The sequence below is a fragment of the Rattus rattus genome, chromosome 6 (assembly GCF_011064425.1).
Source record: "Rattus rattus isolate New Zealand chromosome 6, Rrattus_CSIRO_v1, whole genome shotgun sequence".
NCBI lineage: Eukaryota > Metazoa > Chordata > Mammalia > Rodentia > Muridae > Rattus > Rattus rattus.
Window position 1 is genome coordinate 75,378,319 of NC_046159.1, and position 10,082 is coordinate 75,388,400.

Sequence of the window (10,082 nt, forward strand, 5' to 3'; positions counted from 1 at the left end):
CAAATACACTGAAACTAAGAGAATATGGGAAGCGCCTTGAACACATAGGCACAGGGGAAATTTTTTTGAACAGAATAACAATGGCTTATGCTCTAAGATCAGGAATCTTTGAATGGGACTTCATAAAAGTGCAAAGTTTCTGTAAAGCAGAGGACACTGTCAATAGGACAATACAGCAATAAATAGATTGGGAAAAGGTCTTTACCTATCCTACATCCAATAGAAGGTTAATATCTAATATGTACAAAGAACTCAAGAAGTTAGACTCCAGAGAATCAAATAACCCCATTAATAAATGGGATACAGAGCTAAACAAAGAATTCTCAGCTGAGGAATCTCGAATGGCTGAGAAGCACCTAAAGAATTGTTCAACATCCTTAGTGATCAAGGAAATGCAAATCAAAACAACTCCAAGATACCACTTCACACCAGTGAGAATGGCTAAGATCAAAACTCAGGTGACAGCGGATGCTGGCAAGGATGTGAAGAAAGAGGATCACTCCTCCATTGTTGGTGGGATTGCAGACTGGTACAACCACTCTGGAAATCAGTCTGGAGGTTCCTCAGAAAATTGGACATAGTACTACCTGAGGACCCAGATATACCACTCCTGGGCATATACCCAAAAGATACTTCAACATGTAACAAAGACACTTGTTCCAGTATATTCATAGCAGACATATTTATAATAGCCACAAACTGCATACAACTTAGATGTCCCTCAAAAGAGGAATGGATATAGAAAATGTGGTACATTTACGTAATGGAGTACTACTCAGCCATTAAAAACAATGACTTCATGAAATACACAGGCTAGTGGATGGAGCTAGAAAATAGCATCCTGAGTGAGGTAATTCAGTCACAGAAGAACACATGTGGTACGTACTTACTGATAAGTAGATATTAGGCAAAAAGCTTGGAAAGTCCACGATATAACTCATGAACCACATGAATCTCAAAAGCAAGGAAGATCAAAGTGTTGATGCTTCAGTCCTACTTGGAAGGGGGAACAAAATAACCAAGGGAAGTAGAGGATTGGAGGGATTTGGGAGGAAGAGAAGAAGGGGAGGGGAAAAGAAGGGGCAGATTCGGGTATGGGAGGTGATTCAGGAGATGTAGCAATGGGGGATGGGGAATTGGGAGTAGCAACCAGAAAATCCCAGAAGCCTAGAAAGCAAGAGACTCCCAGGACCCAAAGGGGATGACCTTAACTGAAATACCCAACAAACAGGAGAGAGAAACTGTAGAGATCATATCCCAAGTTTAGGCATGACCTCTGGTTGAGGAATGGGGCCACTCACCCATCTCCAAAATTTTAACCCAGAATTGCTCCTATCTAAAGAAAATATGAGGACAAAGTATGGAGCAGAGACTGAAGGAAAGGCAATCCAGAGACTCCCCTACCTGTGTACCTATCTCATATACAGACACCAAACCCAAACACTATTGTGGATGTCAAGAAGTGCTTGCTTACAGAAGCCTGATATGAATGTCTCCTGAGAGGCTCTGTCAGAGCCTGACCAATACAAATGTGGGCGCTTGCAGCCAACCATTAGACTGAGCACAGGGACCGCAGTGGAGGAGGTAGGGAAAGGACTGAAGGAACTGAAGGGGTTTGCAACCCCATAGGAAGAACAATATCTACTGAGCAGACCACCCAGAGCTCTCAGGGACTAAACCACCAACCAAAAGGATGTATCTTGAAACTATAGCAAGTACAGTGAACTGATATATTAAGGTTGAACATGGACATGGATTAAGAACAATTACCTTATGAGAATGAGGGCAAATGTTGGCATTATTTAGTAAATGATAACCTGGGGGATAAAACATAACTGATTGCTTTACTTGCTTGAATTTAAAATGTAACATCAATGAGGACAGATGTCCATGATTTCTTTTTTATTCTTTCTGGCATCCTTAGTATATTAAAGAGTGTTTGCTCCTGCCTTTCCAGTCCTGTGTGCAAAGTGTGTGGTGTCTTCATAAATAGTGACTTACCTTCAATCTGAGAGAAAAGCAAACACAACAACAAAAGCCTATATTGTTTAGGATTCTCTTGAACTTTCCTGAACAACTGGAAGGGAGGTTTCCATTCTTGGCATTGGATTTATTTTTTGTTTGTTTGTCAGATAATTTATGTCTCAGGATCAGGGAGAAGGACATTCTTTCTGCATGCAGCATAACTCCATTTAAACTACACACACACACACACACACACACACACACACACACACACAATGTATCTTTAAGTTTGTTTATACAATATTTCTTTATGGTCTTTTCAAGTGTCCATAATCCTATTTCCCACTCCTTTCTTTTTCTCCCTCTGTATTATCTGCGTTTTGCTCCCTCCCTCTGCAGTTAAACTCTTTCTCACCCCATCTTTCTATTTCCCCATCCACAGATTTGTAAGTGACTGGAGAGCCTCTTGTCTGGGGACTAGCTTTCAGAGCATCCAAAAGTGCTAGGTAAGGGGAACAAAAAAATCTATTCAGCTGTCAAGTCAGCAATCCTAAAGGACTGGCCAGGCAAGAGAGCCACAATGGTGCAATAGTGTTGCTTTTAACTTGGAGGTAATGAGAACATGTGTCTAACTGGGCTTAAAGTCCATCAACAGCAGGGAATTTATGCCTGGCACTCTAAACCTGACCAATTACCCATGGCTGAAGAGATCATAAACCCTAGCAAGCTCATGTATTTCAGTCCATGGAAACTTTCCAAATAGTCCAGGAAGACGGTTGCATTATAAAGAAATTGTTGCTAGAGCAGTGTGGACAATATTGATGTTCAACAGAAACCCATCTGCAGAAGTGAAAATCACCAACACTTATGGAATGCCCACAGGTGTTTTCACACATGCAGCGAAGTTTTATCCTCATCAACCCTAGGCAGTACACACTGTTGTCCTCAGTTCTCAGGAAATACGTTTCTGTGAGGGCAAGCAATTTTCTCAGGGTCATAGCCACAGTTCTTGCACACCACATGGCCTCCAGCAACAAATGGTCTAGAGGATTGTTTACTTTATGGAAAGCATAGTTCTTATACCTTATATATTTGGCAAATACAGGGAGTTTAATTTGTAAATAGTGAAATTTACACATATATAAAACATATATATATATTACATATATATAAAACTGATCCCATGGAAAGAAAGGAAGAATGTGAGAAAATTTTAAGGGGAAAAAAATCTTACCTTTGGACTATATAAAAGCAGCATCTTTCAGGAATTCAGAATTATCACGGATCTGGGCAAGGTAGCTTATCCCTGTGATCTAACTATCAGGAGGTTGAAGCAAGATGCCTGCATGAGTTCAAGGTCAACCTGGCTACAGAGTGAGACCCCGTTTAAAAAAAAATCAAGACAAACTAACAACAGAAATCAGTCAAAAACAACAGATCCCTTTAAAAAAAAAAAAATTTGGGGACAAATATAATCATAATATAATGTATATACAAATAATGGGCATAAGTCCATAGATAATTCAATAGTAAAATGAAGAGAACACATAGTATGCAACTCAAAAAGAAATGTGTTCATTATGTACACAATTAAGTTATTAAATTAATTGCTAAAATTTATCTTAATGGTCTGGAAACATTTTTGTTTTTGTTTCGTTTACATAACAAAATGGGAAACTCTTTGGCAAACAATATGTTCCGTTAAATTATCCAAAAGCAGAAGTCACAGGGAAGCAGAGCTTTCAGCCTGGAAAATGGGCTGCATTTCTTAAAACAGTATTTTTAACTAATAAATCAATTAACATTCAATTTATATGTATGTATGAAGAACAAAGACAGAATTCCAACAGGTACACTCATTCACTTTCCTGAGGACCATATTGCAATTGCACCAAGCAACAAATAAAACCGATAATTCATCAGCTTCAGGTCACGAAGACAACATAATATTTGCAAATTATGCAACATATATATTATTACATATATATTTGTATATATACATACAAAGGAAAATTAAACAGTGAAGTTGTGCGGCATTTACTAAGTTTGTCTATGATCTCATGATAACCAGAAACCCTTCCATGACCTATATTGAGGGTGCACGTGAAGGTTTCCTATAATACAGTGTTGAGGCCAATGAGGTCCCGATTCCCATTATAAACAGACAGTGGGAATTCTGGTATTCTGTTCTGTTTCTGCTTATGGTTCTTGTTTCAGACCCCTAAGAATATGACCACATCAGACACAAAAGGAGAAAGTCTGAGCAGGCAGCTAGTGTTATGGTATGAAGTGGGTCTCCTGGATGTCATATTAATTCTTAACCCTGTATCTCAGCACATGACTTTATTTGAAGCTCGGGCTCTTATAGGGATAATTAACTCCAAATGAGGTCATTGGTGTGAGTCTGCCCAAACTGACTTGGTTCTATCTACCGGGAAGTAATGTGCACATGCCAAGACCCCTGTGGTGTGCACACAGTTATAGAGGAAAGAGTTGTGAGAACACACCAGAGACAGATGGTCAACTTTATTGACAAGGACAAAGCCTGAGGAGGAACCAATCTGACTGGCTTACCATCTCAGAGCTGAGTCTCCAGCATATGACAAAGCAAACTGTTCCCAGGTAATCCACAGAGGCTGCAGCAGTTGGGCATGGGAGCTCTACAGTGTGTTGGATCTGTTGTTGGATCATTGTCCCTCCCATGCTCACCATGATCACTTTAACTGCATGGAGCTTCGCTGAAGGATGGTCTGCACTCTCTTCCTTCTATTTTCCTTTATTATAAATAAAATATTTAAAATGAAAAGCTTTATTATATTCTAAAACAAAAAGCAGGTATATCTATAACAAAACTAAAGCTTTGTTAAACACCAAGTTTAAAATGCTTAACTGCAACTTAAGTTTCCTTATCATAAAAATACCATTTAGAGGTTAGCAAAATGGCTCAGTAGGTAAAGACATTTGCTGCCCAGTCTATTGGCCCGATACTACCATAAGGACCATGTGGGAAGAAGAGAGTAACACTTGGAAGTTGTCCTCTGAGCTTCACATGTATGCCATGACATGCACCTCACCTTTAGTAAAAATTGTTTTAAAAAATCCTAACAAAACAAAATGTAATGAACTAAATCAGCAGTTAAGTATTAGCACATGTTACATGGGAATGTATGTATTGTGTATCTACATACCTATCTACCTACATAATATGTCAGAATGAAAAACATTCATATACTTTAACTGATAAGATATCTAAAATGTGATTATTTGTCAAATATGACAGGAATTATAATTCAGACAAAAACTTTATTATGTCACCATTCTTTCCCCCTTTTAGCGTAATATCGTTAACTTGTACCCTTTAAAACAGGGCCATGATTAGCTTTTATGATTTAGCTTCATTGCCATGTAAATTGGTTGGTCTATGTTGGGAGACTTATAGAGACACTGGGAAAAGGATTTTAGAGTAAGAGTAATCACAGAGGGATTGTGCTATGTAGCAGCACAGATCATTAAAGTAGCAATAATGGGGTGACATTTCTTTGCATATTTCAAAGAAAAACAACTGAAACCTGAAAATGACTTAATAAATCACTTTGCCCTTCATCCGTCAGCACCCCAGTCTGCTATGCTTGTGTGTCAGAGAATCATGTTTTGTAGCACAAAACTAGATAAATATTGAAAAAGACCCTTTTAGACAGCCTTTCATCCTATGTGAATTTGAAATATTATATTGTACATTGGAGATGCAAATTGTTACTCCATAGAACACGAGACTAGGGTTGCACCCATTCCTTTAGGTGTAAATGCAGCAGACCACCTTAGCAATGCTAATAGCACAATGTTATTGGAAATAATAGCTGCTGTGGCTTATTAGGTATTTATACATGTTTATACATGTTTTACATATTTATACACTTGGAAGAAAATTCCAGTAGTGACTCAATAGCATATAAATTTATAAAAAAAAATACCTGAAAGTTCAAGTGTTCATATACTCTGTTTTGAATCTGAGGCCTGGCATGTGGTAGAGGCAGCATGTGATCTTGCTTATGTAATTTATATTTTTCTTCTGTATCATCTCAGAATCATTGATCTCATGGTCATTGCATGCCTGTGATGAGAACTTTATTTCTGATCTTTGGAAATACTGATACTAAACTCACCTTAAGTCTTGGCATTTACTCTTCCTCTGACTGTTAATTTCTAACTGAAGTTTTTATCTGACTTACCATTTTGCTGCTTTGATCTTAATTTAGTCATATTCTTAGTGCACCTTCCTGACTCCCATTTATTTTATTTTATTATTTATTATTTATGTGTGTGTGCCTATGGGAGTTTATAAATACAATGGATGTGAAGGGACCTGTGGAGGCCACAGGGCATTGGATCCCCTGGAACTGCACTTACAGGCAGTTGTGTATCATGTACCATGAAGGCTGGGTACTGAACTTGAGTCCTCTGCAAACGCAGTAAATGCTCTTGACCGCTGAGCCATCGCTCCAGGCCCCTTAAGCAAACATTTAACACATCCTATTCTTTACAGTAAACAGTTTCCTATGCTCTAGGACTTGTAGTTTCCTACGTTGTAGTGTTGAATATGATTGTCTTTCCCTTGACCGGTCACTAAAAGTATGAGTTCTCATCCCTACCTCTACATCCTTGGTACACGTGTGCTCAATAGTTATGAAAAAATAAGCAAGCGATTTGCACATATCTACATAATTCTTTTAAAGGGCACCATTGTCCTTACTTTTATTTATATTTTGGACTGTGCTAAAATTTATAAAGGCAAAATATCTTTTCACAGACTATAGAGTTGATGCGTGGAAGAAATAGGATTTAGAACCTACTAAGTCTTCTTTGAAAACTATGATTTAAGCAGAGAAGCATGCTTCCCTGGGGAGTGTCATGCCCAGGTCAAGAAGTCTATGTGGTTACAATGTCTGCTTCGGGCTTGTCTTTAGTATATTAAAAATAACCTTGAAGGAAAAGGGTGAAGATTCACTAGCACAAGAACACAAAGGGAAGGAGAAAACCATCATTGCCTTTAGGTTTAAATTGTCAGATGAATGAAGACAGACAGCAGCAAAACTGAAAAGGAATCAAACCACTGTTCCTCAGCTTTAGGGAAGTTCAGAGACACTGCATTTCAGAAGTTATTGTTTAACTTGAAACCAGATTTCCCACTTAATGCTTGCAGGGTACCTTTCACTCTGCCATGATGAAGGGAGCAGTTTCACAAACTTTATTAAAATTGGAGTGGCATGAAAAGAATGCTAGCAAAGTCCTAAATAGTTTGATAATCAATGTTTTCTGATCATTTTGCTCTGTGGAAAACTTACCCACTTTCAAGAGGAATTGCACCAGAAGAAAGTACAGATCTCTGTCCAGTTAGAAAGCCAGTGGTGCCCAAATTTCAAAAAGTGCAAGATACAATACTATTTTCAGGTTTGATCAATTCTTCTGGGAGGAATGGCATACAAGATTAGATATAGTTGTGTTCATTTTCTGAACTGGGCATTCCTTCCTCAAAATTTGGGGTATAACCGTACCTACCTCCATGTGTTGGTTATGATTTCCATTTCTTTCTCCTCAGGTCACATGAGGACTATTTTACTTATATATAGCTCAGCTCAAATTTACATTTTAAGGTTCAAACATATATCCAGGATCTTCCACAGTTAGATAATAAATGTGAAAAATACTGTTAAACATCCATGTTCATTTAACTTTTCCAGGGGAGACATTCCAATTTGAAAAGGATGTTTAAAATATATTCATCTAAAAGCCACCGTATTAGTTGTTCTTCTTTCTGTACTAACTAAATCCTGAGTGAAGTAAAGGAGAAAGGACTTATGGTAGCTCACAGTAGAGTTCAGTCCTTTATAGCAAGAAGGGTGTGATGAAATGTGATTCATCATGGGCAAGAAACAGAATGGGGGGTCAGTGCATGTGCTGACCCTTAATTCTCCATATACCATCAATTTGACTATAGAATCTACCTTCTACATTCAGGGTATGTCTTCCCCCATCAGTAGTATCTCGGGAAGGATCCCTATGGACACACCAGAGGTATTTCTCAATGTCCTAGGCGATTCTAAATCCATTTAAACCGGCAGTAAAGATTAATGGCCACAATTTTCCCCCTTGTCGTTCAAATGTGAAATGTTCCTATGGGATCATATGTTTGAACACTTGGTCTCCAGATGGTGACACTCTTTGGGAAAGTTGTGAGACCTTTAGGAGGCAGAGCCTTGCAGGAGCAAGTGCATTACCTGGGGTTGACCTTGAAGCTTTAAAGTCCTTTCCTCTTCACTGCCTGCTTCCTGGGTGTTGACACGGTGTGGCTGACCAGTTCCTTTTTCTGCCAGTCTGCCTTTCCTGCCTGTTGACAGGATGCACTATATCCTTTTGTCACTGTAAGCCAAAAAGCATCCTCTCTTCCCTAAATTGCTTTTGTCAGAGTATTTTATTTTTAACAACAGGAAAAAGAATTAAGACAAAAATTTGTGTGAGAAGGGCTGATACTGTGATAAGCCTGACCTTAGGATTTGGTATGAGGGAGGAATGTAGAAGAGTTTAGAATTTTGGATTAGAAAAACCCTTAAAGGCTGTAAGCATGGTTTCATGGGCCATTCTGGTAGAGGTTGGAGAGAAATATGGACTTTGAAGACCAGGCTTATAAGGTTTTAGAGGACAACAAGGACTCTGCTGGGAAGTGGGCTAGACGTCATTCAGATTATATGTCGGGCTCAGAAGGTTTCAGAGGGGAACAAGAGCTCTGGTAGGAACTGGGCTAGGGGTCACTCAGATTGTATTCTGGCAATGAATATGTCTCCATTCTGTCTGTGTCCTTGATCGTGACTGAGGCTGAATTTAAAAGCAATGGACTATTTGTTTGGCAGAGGAAACTCCAAGGCAGTTGACACAGTGGCCATGTTAAAGTTATTACTCACCGCCCCTCACTCAGATCTACACCGAGACAGCAACAGATAGAGAAAAAGTTTTTAAAATGAGGAGTTTGCTTTAAAAAGTGTGCAAACAAGATTAGAGTTGTGAAGAGAAAAAAATGTAGACAACAAAGTGGCTGTGACCGTTGAAGAGATTAAATAGAACCCTGCCTTTGCACTTGGGTAGTAAGAAAAGTGTCTGGAGTGCCAGAACCCACTCATTCTAGCCCCCAAATTGTAAGGATGAAAATTTAGGTGAAACAGGAAATAGGAACTAAGAAGGCAAATGGCAGGTTCCCAGAATCTCAAAAGCAGTAGTCTAGGAGAGTATTTCTCTAGTGTCAGAACACAGAAACTCATGCAGCTATGATCCAGGAATGCTAGATCCCATTCTAAACCGGCAACAGATCCTGTCGGCATTGCTCATATGGTATACATATTGAAGGCAAGGAAACTATAAGGTGGGGGTGGTGTGTGGTGAAATGCAGCTGATGCTAAGCAATGTGTGGCAGAGTCAAAGTCCACACAAAAAGGCCCTTAGAGGCCACTGTGTAAAGTTGTGAAGGCAAAGCACAAGGTGTAATGGAAACCCCAGGGTGCTGGAGATGGCATGACCGGGAGGTCTGCTAAGGATAGCTGAAATTAGAAAATGGAGCCCGGCCAAGGGAGAATTTGTGTATGCTTCAAGCAGTGCGGTTGGAGGGGTGGAACTTCCAAAGCCTTTCGGAGCCCAGATGATTACCCAGATAGGAGATCCAGGTACTGAACATGAAGCTACAGAACTTAATTGGTGTCTGTCCTGCTAGATCATGACTCTTCTTTGTCCAGTCTTTCTTTGCCATGCCACTATTCCTTCCATTTGGAATGGGAATATATGCTCTGGACCACTGTATGGTGAAAATATGTAACCTGTGTTTTTGTTTTACAGGGATTTAACTAGGCTATTGCACTAGTTTAGAAGAGACTTTAGACTTTAGACATTTGAACAGTGCTAGGACTGCTAAAGCCTATGGGGCCTCTTGAAGTTGACTAGATACATTTTGCATAAAGAGATTTCCATGAGCATATGGGAGCCAGTCACAACATGTTGTGCTTTAAAAATAAAATATCTGCATAAGGTCATGTTTCTGAATACTTGGTCCCTAGAGAGTGATGCCATTTGGGAAG